This window comes from Cryptomeria japonica, chromosome 7, assembly GCF_030272615.1.
Source record: "Cryptomeria japonica chromosome 7, Sugi_1.0, whole genome shotgun sequence".
NCBI classification, from domain to species: domain Eukaryota; kingdom Viridiplantae; phylum Streptophyta; class Pinopsida; order Cupressales; family Cupressaceae; genus Cryptomeria; species Cryptomeria japonica.
This window is the reverse complement of record NC_081411.1, coordinates 128,302,179-128,312,162: the sequence shown is the minus strand read 5'-3', so window position 1 is coordinate 128,312,162 and position 9,984 is coordinate 128,302,179.

Below are 9,984 nucleotides of genomic sequence, written 5' to 3'. Positions count from 1 at the left end.
GTTGGACCATCCAAAGAGATCCATCTGGTATCATTATCCTTGAGAAGCTTTTTCTCATCAGTTATTCCATCAGCAAAGTGTTCAAATTCCATAAATTGCTTGGGACTTTGACAGAAGTGTGAGTAGAGCTCTCTTATTAAAATTTCAATTTTTTTATCGAAGCATACTTGCTCACAATTCCAAAAGGTAGATTCATTTTGTGAGCTATTCAGTGAATTGCAGTAATGTATGGTACAAATGAAGTTTCAATTTTTGTACAAAGACCATTCTTGTGACCTTGCAATACTAAAGCTCCATCTACTCCAACACACACCATTTTTTTTGCAACCATCATGTCATCCATAACTCCATATTCAATTAAACTTCTCTTTACTAGTTGAAATAAATTTTCCATTGTCGCACTCTTCTTCATTTTAGCAATAGATAGTAGATGAGGTTGGCGGGCATGATTATGTATAGCATAAACATGCATGCATACCCATGAACTATTGTCTACTGATGTAACTTCATCTAAAGAAAATTTAATAAAGTTTGACTCTCTTATTTTTTCCTTTACATCTTCTTTTTCAACCTCAGCAAGACAACTTGCCCATTCCCATCCATTTTTTATTGACCAGTGTCTATTAGGATAGTTAGGAACTTTCAAAAAGTTTAATAAACCACTAATCGATGGGAAATCTGTCATAGCATGTCCTCTAATCAAAATATAAAAAACAACGCTTAACTGAACAAACTTTCCTAGTTGCTCTATTTGCATTTCTTTTCCAAAACTAGCTTCAATAAAACCTTTAGCTTCAGCAGGCTTTGTCTGTATTTTCTCATGAAAATAATACTCTTTAGCAATCCTCACATGCTTACATTCCTCCTTTGTTTTTCATCGTATCACTAATTTTTCAACTCCATCTATCATTTGTTTTTCATAAACTTTACCCATATGCTTTTCTATGGTGTCAAATTTTAGCTGCAACCTAATTTCCTTGTTATGTTTCCAAGTGCAAATATTAGACCGGCATTCTATTGGAGGCTCTCCTTCAATTGGATTCTCCACTGGTTCAATGAATGGATACTTTGATGCCCAATTAATTTGAAAATTCCTCACTGATATATCCCACTCCCGATCCTTTTTTTAAATTGTGGTTCACCCTTTTTTGACATGGGTTTTTTTTTCCCCTTCTATGCATTATCATCAATGGCATTATCACCCAAGTCAATTATATCATTTTGGCTAACTTGGGAATCTACCAAATAATATTCTTCAAGATCATCCTGATCTGAGATATTAGGTTCACCGTCGTCTTCAACATGTGGTGTAGGTGGCGAATTTTGTACTTGTACTTGTGATGATGTAACTTCTTGATTTTTACCACAATCTTTTCCATTGCCAAAGTATGAAGACAACATTCTTCTTTTGGTTGGCCTCTCATGGCCTTCCCCACATTCAGGTTTCCTACCCCTCTTTCTGTTCAACATCTCCAATGAAATAAAGGCTGCCAAAAAAATATCAATTTGTTGAAGAAGCAATAATAGACTATAATGTATAATATATGTTTCATTGGCCCTACGACCTACAATCTAGATGTCTAAGGTTTGAATGTCCCCCCTAAGTCCTGACTACTTGGCATTGACAGGTCACCACTGAATAAAAATGAACTCAACAATGCAAACAAATATAGACAAATTTAGAATAATATTATAACACTTCAAAATTAAAAATATGATTGCTCACCTTTAAGTCACTAGCAATCGCCAATGCAGTCAACAACAATGATTTTTCTTGGTCTGAAACTTTTCTATTGATCAAAATTCAGAGCCTAGAACCCACCAGATTGTGTTGAGATAGATCTGATCCTTGCATGTATTTATACCAATCCTTATATGGCAAATTATGTAGGAATTTTATATGGTATACAAATATTTGGCAAATTTTGCATAACTATAACACGACTTAAGTAATTTTCGAGGCGATTATATGTCATCCAAATACCACTTATGTAATTTTCGAGGTGATTATAGGTCATCCAAATAATTGGCAAATATAATATAGTTGGGAAAAGTTGAAGTGAATGGAGACATTTGTAGGAAAAATGTTAGGTGAATTGGGTCCTTCTGGCTAACAAATCTTCACATGCCTATAGGTGAATTATGGTCGTCTATTAAAGAAACCTTGGAGAGTGTAGGCGAAAAAATTAAATTTACCGTGTGTCCACCGTATATTGTATTGGCAAAATCATCGCATGAAAACATTTAATTGCATAAAACATATTGCGATCAAGCCGTGACTTTGACAGAAATTGATAATGTTTTGGCAACATGGCCACCCCCAGTCAGTACAAATATTTGCCATTTCCGACATGGCTGACGTGAAAAATTCACCATTGATGAATATTCACCACTAAAGTAATCTCAAGAGATGAGTTTCTTTAGTTATGTACTTAGCTTCTCATAGCACCCAATCATCACCAAAACTTACATCTAATTAATTATAAGGATACATTTGGAATGTTGGCTCCTAGAGTCCTAAAGCCATCAATGAATATCCATGTATAGAGATGTATGTTTGCCTAAATGAATTGGTGAAATTCATGATCATATATGGGTAGCTAATTGGTTATTTAATAGAAATGGGAGTATTACTTTCACTAAATTAGCCCTACAAAAAAATGAATTTTGATCCAAAATATATGAAATAAGACAATTAAGGAGAACTAATAGCACATGGTTTGTTGAAAGTCATATACATTATAAAAAATATTGGTCTAAATATTGTCACTATATTTTATTAGTGTCAACTTACTAAGAAATAAACCAAAGACATTTATTATTATAGATAAAGATCTATGTATTTCCCTTAATATGGATCCTATTAAATTCACCTATAATATATACATGTTAAAATCTACATAAAAATATTCTCTAAATATTTATCAATCAGGAGACCTTAAATGATTTGACATAAATTATGATATTACTTATAAATAAAGGTAGCATATTAACTTAAACTACTACAAAATGAAGCAATGATGATAAATTAAATGATAATTTAAACACAAAACTATATACTAGTGCTTATTCATTCAAAGATAAAACACAATAAATATGATAAAGAAATAAAAGTAGGAAAATTTGAAATACATATATATGCAGTTCAATGGGAGAGGAGGCAATTACACAACTTGTCATAGATTAGATATTAATTACTACTTAGAGATGTCCTACATGCAATTATCAAACTTCTTAAGATACCCTGAGACTTTTGTATTGTATACAACATCAAGTAAATATTAACAAGAATTAAGAAATTGTGAATTTAAAATAATATTATTTATTAAAACAACCTAGTTACACATGGAGAAATCTAGCTATGAAAAAGTTTCTATAGGATAATTCCTTCTTTCCTATCAACATAAACTTATAATTTGGCCTTTTTTATTAGATGTCTTAAAATATATTTATTAAATCTTATGCGGAATATTAAAATATATTTTCTTTATAGAGGATCATAAATTTATTATATTACAATATACCTTAGGGGGATGACCCCACCATGCAGCGGTAAGTTGTGCGCCTCCTACTTAGGAGGTCTTGGGTTTGAGCTTTCTCAAAACCCCCACCATTTTTTGGATACCCTACCAATTGAATCACTCAAGGAGGGTGTTTCATACCCACACGATGTCACCAAATGTTTTCATAGTGGAAGATGTGGAAAGGACATAGTGGAGTATGGTGATGCCCCCTACAGATCATGCTTAACAGCATGTACTTAGCTTTTGTAGATCATCAAACATCCTTAGCTTCTCCAAATAAGTATGGTGATGCCCCCTTATCTTCTCCTTGGATGTTATGAGAAGCTAAGTATGATGATGACCCCTGTAGATCATGCTTAACCAACCTAGCGGTGAGCCATGATGGTTTGCAAGAGATACCACGAGGATGACATGGCATGGAGAGATAAGGAGGAACGCACCAATGGAGAGAAGGGAATTTATTGGAGTGATAAGGTATATTGGAATGTACAAGATGGTAGAGATGAATGTAGGGATAAGATGTAACTTGGAGAAATAAGTAGTTAACAAGGATAGATAGGACAACACAAGGAGATATAATGGTGTTAATGTTGAACAAACCTGAGGATAAGGCCCCTCAAAAATATGGTCTCACTAGTTCATATCTCCAGTCAAAAGTGATTCGGGTTTGGCCCATTACTGATCAAAAAAAATATTATAATATGCCTTAGATACTTTAAGATGCTTACATTTTTGTATATACAGAAAAATAAAAATAAATGATATATCTATATTAAAAAAATTATTTCTAATTATATTTCTATAGATATCAAGAAAAAGGTTCTCCAATCATGTACTTAGCTTCTCCTAACACCCAATCAGTACCAAAATTTAACCCTAATTAAGTACAATAATTTATTGGACCATATACCAAATCTTGGGTTTAAGTTTAGTTCAAAGCACATTGCACATGAGCATATTATCTCACTGTTTCCCAACTACCTTTTCAATACTAACTCATTCTTAAATTATTACTACTCAAGTAGTTTCTAATCAAGGCCTAATTTGTTCAACATCAAGCATAGATGTTTTTTTGCCACATTACCATAGCCATGCCAACTAGTCATCTAAAAATCTACAAGAAAAAGCTATTTAATTATCGCATTTTCATAGTTATATTATATCAAGATATTAACCTCATCAATTTCCTATAGTAATTAATTCTCTAATCAAGACCTAATATGTTTGACATTCCTTAGATATTTTTTTCCACATTACCATAGTCATTGCAACCAATCATCTAAAAATCTATCAAAACAAGCCTTTTAATTGTTACATTTTCATAGTTAGATTACATTGAGATATTAACCTCATCAACTTGCTATAGTAATTAATAATTTCTATATAGATACTAGTATAAAAATTTATTGCAATTAAACTTACCTCTTCTTCTATAAACCAATAGTGACAACTCTATTACTCATGGTTTATATTAATGGAACATAATGTATAAAAAAAATACCCATATACACAAACAATATTTCCATGATCAGTAATAAATAAATTCATATGTTTATTACCCACCAAATACTTTACTACCCATGGCCATTCATGGGCCTAGATGGGATGATCTATCTTTAGGATCTACAAACTCACATTTCAATTGACAATGGAAAACACAAGAAGAAGGATGGATCAAGGCTAATTTTGATGGTGCGTGAAAAGGTAATATAGTAGATTTTGGTGCATGCATGGTGTTTCGGGATTGGAAGAGAAACATAATAGCATGGGGTGCCAAACGATTGGAGAAGGGTATGAACAATGAAGCTGGGGTGCAAGCAACACTCATGGCTATTGAATGCAGATTAAAATTTGGTTTCAAAAAATACCATTTTGAAGATGAGTCTTTGATCATTGTAAATGCAATAATCAAAGGGTAAATACATACATGACTATTAAATAATTATGTCCATAAAAATAAAAGTGACTTAAATTGTTTTAGTGACTTCAAAGTCACTCATGTGCACAGAGCAGGGAACAAAGTGGCTAATGTGTTTTCCAAATGGACCACATCGTTTGGAGAGATATAGGAGTATCAAATGGAAGATCTTTGCAGTCTATCGATTGATGATGTGGTGAATGTTAACATCTCTATGGCAACTCCAATAATTATGGAAGGATGAAGTGATGGATGTTAGACAAGTTAATTGGCATGACTTAGAGGTGGAATTAATACCGAATAGTGCAGACATAATGGAGGATAAAGCTCAGATAGTATTTTTATGGCAGTGCACTGATGATTTTGGTTTATGCCAATGAAGTAAGACAATAGTGTTGGTTGTGGTGCAAGGAGGATTGATTGATATTTAAATTTGGTGGCTCTACATTTTATTTCTATTATCTCTTTATTTTCTCTGAGAGTGAATTGTAGTGATTGGAGACACTATAGTAGAGGGAAAATGGAAGTTAGCTTTACCTTCAAAAAAGAGAAGAAACTGGTGCTTTTCGTGGGTAAGGTGATGGATAGATGACTACAGGGTATTTTTCTTTACAAGGACAAAAGATTAGTGCAGGTGATGTAGCTTATTTTGGTGGAGGAGATTGCACATATAAGCCATAGGTATAGGAATAATATGGAAATTCATTCTCTAATAGCCTCTTGGGGTTTAGAATTTGAGGATGTTGTGGATAAGGTGAAGAGGGTTTTACATGATTTAATAGCGAAATAATATTTGGGAGCCATGGAATCTATTAATGAATGGGTTATCTTGGGAGTGGGAATTGACATTTCTAGAGGGATGGCAGAGCCTATGAATCTTCTTCCTTTTGTCTACTAGCAAGAGGATGATTTGGAGGCAAGATGCAGAGCTCTCGAAAGATGTAGTTGGGAGGCTTTGAAGACACTTACAAAATTAATGCGAGTTGAAGAGGTTATTAGAATAGAGTATGAAGTGGCAAAGGTGGAGGTGGGTTGGGATCTGAGTCTGAGGGCACAAATAGTGGAGGCGATGAAAGTCCTATCTAGGTTCAAAGATGATCCTGAGAACATTAGTTAAATGCTTAGTGTGATATAGCTTATGTTTGTTTAGAAGTGTTAAGAACAATGAAATAGTTTTGAATGTATGTTGTATATTGATGACTATTGGGCAATATACATGCTCATTACACTGTATTTTCATACTCTTTCTTTTTGGAGTTTTTTTTGTGGGGGGTAAAGGGTTTATATCAAATTTAGATCTAGTGGGTGGTATGCTATTTAGAAGGAAAATATGGAGGTTTTTTTATTTATGTAATCTTTTTGATGAATTTTAATAAAAAACTATATTACTGACCAAAAAAAAAGAAAATACCTTGCTACCCATGAACAAAAAAAAATGCCACATAGTTAATTCTTTGTGCATTGTTAATCAAGTAATTATCATGTGGTATCTTAGTTAAAATTAAAATAAAAAAAATTAGTCCAATATAATAATATAAATCATTTTTAGTGATGTCATGTATTTGATCAAATATTCACATGGCCAACATAAACCCTTAACTAATATTGGTCCAATACAATTTCCTACTAATATTATATGAGTCTACATAAGCATGAAGAACTAGCCACATTGTTGGAAACAAGGATACCATTGTACCAAAAGATCGACTTGTCAATGCACACTACAACCACTAGACACATAGAATACATGAGATGCAGTTAAGACATGTTTCAAACTCATTGCTTGTGATGCACAGAGACCAAGGGCGCACACCTTGCAACAATCCTCCCCTTAGCATAACCGGGTTTTGAACTTCTGACCCAATCTCTGATACCAATTGTTGGAAACACGGTTGCCATTGCACCAAAATATCGACATGTCAATGACCGCTACAACCACCAGACACATAAAATACATGGGAGGCGGTTAAACCATGTCACAAACCCATCGCTTGTGTTGCACAGAGACCAAGGGCGCACACCTTGCAACACACATAGAACCTTATTATTAGTCTAACTTAAATATAACCACATTGGAAACCACATAAATTCAACCTAATGAACATGAGATACACAATCCAACATCTAATAGGTCACCCAACATGCATATTATATAGTGTGCATGACACTTAATTTTAGCAAGGTTGTTGATCACCATTAAATTTAAAATAAGATCAATGACAATGAATAATAAAAAAACGTAAATAATCATAATAAGGAATTACCTAAAAATCTTAAATTATTAGTTATGGATCACATATTTCCATGCTTCCTCATAATATAACAAATACTCACCATGAGCTTTATTCTATACCTATAAACATGCCTTTCAACTAATACCTAGATGAGGTATATAAAATTTACATGAATTTTCCAATGAAATTTCTAACTATATAAAATTTACATGAATTTTCCAATGAAATTTATAACTATGCTAAATGAGATAACCATTTTTTTTAATTCTTGCACTTTATAAACCTTACTCCATTTACATAATGAAAAATATTTTGAATATAGAGTTTGAAAATACAATAAAGTCTATACAAAATTAAATTAAAAAAAAATCTTATTGAAAGGTATTTCCAAAAGAAAGATTTTTTTATTATTTTAAAAATAATAAATAGATTATGTAATTTCAAGTTCTTTCTTCTATCACCTTTGGATGAATGTGTTTTCTTTAAAATTCTCCCCATACATAAAAAATGTCCTACAAGTTAGACTCACTATTGTGGGTCTATCGATATTTGAATTACTATTGGTTTGGTCTTTCCATGTTGTTTGTTGTCTCGTTATCTTAACTAAAAATTCTTCTTGTCTTTGTATCTTATTCTTTCAACTTTAAAGTCTTTTGACTTATTTACTAATAAACACACCACTCTTTACCTAAAAGAGAAAATATTTCTTTTAAATGCCATAATATAGTTCTAAATGAGAAATTACATCCCTATCACCATTTGGTTGGTGTATATTGGGAGGATGTCAACTTACCAGCTAATAATAAATACTCTTAAGTTACTATGCTCAAGGAATTTTTAAAATAATACAAAAGATATAATTCTCTCCCTAATGATGGTGCCATAATTTTGATTCGAGCTGATGGGATTCCATCACTACACAAACAAAACAAAGTCATTTGATTACTATGATCCTCAATTTATACAAGGGTCTTGAAAATATGATTTAGAGTATAACTTTCATAACAATAAACATTAAATCCATGACCATGATTAATAGTAGATTCCTGGAGGAAACAAAATTCTATTGATTCTAGTTGATTGGATGAAAAAATTATCTGTAATCTAAAAATGCATAGATGCTAGAGTTGCTAATGCTCTCAAGCCTTCAAGATCACCTAAATAAGCAAAAATATGCAATGTAAAAGAGGATATCAAGAGAAAAATAATGAATGATTGTGGGAAATTGGATTTTGTTATCTTGGATACAACATGTACATATTATGCCTTTCTTATATAGGAAAGGTATAGGTGCAATTAAACAAGTTGGACACATTTTTCTTAATACTATATGATAAGACAGCTAACATGGAAAACATTAAAAGAAGATAAGATTTGGCTCAAAATTACACTTTTAAAAATATTTATAGGACCTAAGTAAACTTAACATGTGAATAAGACCTTGTAGCAAACTTGTTAGGTAAAATAACATATTCAAAATAAAACCCCTTTAAACGCAAGTTAAAGAGAAGTATAAAAATGTAAAAGATACAAAAAATTGTGATTATTTTGGGACCCAACTACTAGGACATATTAGATATCCATTTAAAAATGCAATATCTCACAAAGAGAAAAAGGAGAAAACCTCATGGGAAAAAAATCATCTCCAAAAGAAAGAAAATGAACAAAAAATCATATGCAAATGATGAAAGAGTGGAATGGAGGACTCAATAGACCAAAAGCACTAAATACGCCACAAATATACTACCAATTTATCTCCATAGGAAGGAAAGATGGAAACTATTTCCTCCCACCCCACAATATATAATGTCCTACAAAATGGTAAATACTTGAAGACAAAACATGATCCAATGGCTACAAAAAATATTTATCCCTTTGGGAAGAGGTTAGACCATATACAAATGCATGAATGCTTCTCATCCTAGACAAGAATTGGTAATAAGAAGAATCTATATGTATGGAGATTATGTCTTTGAAATCTACTCATGTGTGCCATTTCCTTGGTAGATTATGATGTAAATCAAATTAGGCACATTCCCAATCAAAGAGAAGATATAAAACAAAGATCAAATTCCAATTGATTTTAAAATAGATCCAAACACAAATATCATTTGACAACAACTATACCATGTCTATCATAAAATAGGAGAAGTAACCCCCCAAATTGGTACTCCAAATATTAAATTTGAGACTCCACAAACAAGTTTGAAACACCTATCCATAAATCATCCCACGAGATTGAATCTGAATGAATTTGATTTACATAATACATATAATCAACTGAATATGTCAAAGAAGCATTTCTAAA